The following is a 2,688-nucleotide window of genomic DNA, read 5'->3' as shown; positions in this document are numbered from 1 at the left end:
CCTGTGCATTTGACAAAGTCATAGGTTCCTCATTGGCTTTTTGCCATTTGAAATGAGTGGGTGAGGTGGCTTTACTGGAATGGTCTTACCTGTCTTAGAAAGTCAGGTGGACCTGATGTAAGTGGATGTTATGACCCCTGTGTCTCTAGGGGGAGAAGTGTTGTGCCACACTCCCCTTCTTGTTCCTACACAGTGCTGGAGATTTCAGAGGTTTATGGGTTCTGTGTAAGATTGGCACCTCACCAGATTCCTGCACTCTTACCTGTTCTATATTCATAGAATCATAGAATTTTAGGAGTTGGAATGGACCTTAGAAATCATCTAGTCCCAGCCCCCTGCTCTGGGCAGGGACACCTCCCACCAGAGCAGGTTGCTCAAGGTTTCATCCAGCCTGGCCTTGAACACTGCCAGGGCTGGGGCAGCCACAGCCTCCCTGGGCAACCTGTGCCAGTGTCATTCCTCGCTTTGAGGATGTTACTTTGATCCATGCTCAGGAGAAGATTCTTTCTTCTCTGGAGAAAGTTTTGAAGTGAACGAAGTGTGTAACAATAATAGTTTTGCTTGCTGACAATAATTCAACTTGATCCCAGACCATTTGTAATGAAAATACTTTTCTCCTCACTAATCCCGTGTTATAATAATTACAAGAGCAGATCAATAGCAGGAAGTATAAAACCAAGTGTTACTTCAGATATTAAGCCACAAATTGATCTCCCTGTCAAACCCTAAGTAAGTGCTGTATCAACACATGTTCCAAAGATTTGAGGCCATTCTGAAATGTAATAGTGATGGACCAACAGAAGGAGAACAGTAATTTGTTTTATGCAAGTGTATTAACCCTTTGCAGCTCAAATCTATGTAATCCTGCTATTATCTCGTTATGTTTTGCATTCACACATTGCATCAGTGTTTTCTGACTATTGCTCCATTTGGCTCTGGTAACAGGATTATCTCTGGATAATAATGATCCTCTCTTGAATTAGAAAGAGCTACCAGTACTTGCACATGATCCAACACAAGTCTTGTGCAATTGGCAAAGTATTCCAGGATGTATATGGCAGATAATCTAGTCCAAGTCAGTTATTGACCAAAATAATTCCTTCTCAGGAAAATAAGGACAGCACCAGAAGACCTTCATATCACAGGAGAGTCTAATTTCCTTGGACAACTGATGACTGTTGCAAGCCTTTACTGACTAAATCATACTGACCTGCTCTAAAGAAAGTAGAGGAAAAAATCTGAGAAATTCTAGAATTCTTTGGAAAAAGATAGTAGAAAATGATGTGTTGGAGCCTTTCTTCCAAAGGGTAAGACACATAGTGTTTTGGGGTTCCTTTTCCCTTCTAATGAGTAGAAGCATGAAAGTTGTGCTTGTACTACTATAGGTATGATGAGGTTTTAGAAGCTGCAAATGTCACTGCTCAATTCACTTTATGGTGGTTCTTTTATAAGCCACTGAGAAAGATTGAAAGGAGTTAGGTGTCTCTGAAGAATTTGTTCTTGAATATGTTTTATAAGCGTTGAACCTTGCTGTGGCTTAGCTGTAGCACATTTGAGAAGTCAGCTTCTCCTGTAGGAGTGCTTGCCAGGCATGTGTAGTGATCTGAAGAAATAGGTTTTGCTTTCTGTGGGTTTCCTCTCCCCTGATGAGTGTATGGAAGGAGCACTTAGGAGTCTGAGGGTTTGGTTCCTGCCTTCCTAATGCTAGGAAATTCTGCAGGGAAAGGTTTGATGGATGATTAAATTTTTGTTCCTGTTTTTTTGGGAGGTAAAAGACAGTACTGAGTCCTTTGAGTTTCTTTTTCATGGGCAAGTGAAAAATTTGGACTGGACATTTTGTCTCTGGTGAGACACTGGCACAGGTTGCCCAGGGAGGCTGTGGCTGCCCCAAACCTGGCAGTGTCCAAAGCCAGGTTGGATAAAGCCTTGAGCAACATGGTCTGGTGGGAGGTGTCCCTGCCCAGGGCAGGGGGTTGGGACTAGATGATCTATGAAGTCCATTCCAACCCCTAAAAATTCCATGAGTCTATGAATAGTCAGAGCAAGAAGCCTCTTTGTTCTAAACCTCTCTCACCTACTAACGAGTCAGTGCTCTCAAGTAGAGATGACTAGCTGAGCAGTCAGAACTTCTATTTGTCCTAACAGAAATTACTCCTGTGTTTAACAGTTTATTAGTATGAGGGGGAAGGAAGGTGGTAATTCTCAGGTCTTGGCCACCACTGAAGCTTTGTCAGCCAGTTATGATTAGCTTGATCATTTAATTACTTTTCCAGCGCTAAGAATAAGCATTGCTTCACAGTGGAGAACAGAACAAAACCACAGGTGTCCCTTCAGCAGAGCAAGACAGCTTTTCTCTAGTCTAGCCTTTTGTTGTTACAGCAATGTTTCCAGCTGTGATACTTCCTTGCTGCCAAGTAGTAGTAAATAGCTGTATAAATCACAGTAATGCTTGTACCATTCGGGTACAGCCAATTGCTTTTGAACTCTAATGAGTGCCCATATGCTTAGTCTCATATTTCAAAGTTAATTGTTAGTATTTCTGTGGAAGTAATGGCTTTGGGAATTGAAGAGTGAACACGTTTGAAGTGCTTCATCTTGAAACTTTGGATTTAATTCCTCACTTGAAGCATACACTGTGATTCTTTCCTTCTTTTATTCTTCTTAATGTTCACCTGCAGGACAAAACTC

Source organism: Acanthisitta chloris, unplaced genomic scaffold (assembly GCF_000695815.1).
Source record: "Acanthisitta chloris isolate BGI_N310 unplaced genomic scaffold, ASM69581v1 scaffold780, whole genome shotgun sequence".
Lineage (NCBI taxonomy): Eukaryota > Metazoa > Chordata > Aves > Passeriformes > Acanthisittidae > Acanthisitta > Acanthisitta chloris.
The sequence above is the reverse complement of the archived record's forward strand: the minus strand, read 5'-3'. Positions refer to the sequence as shown.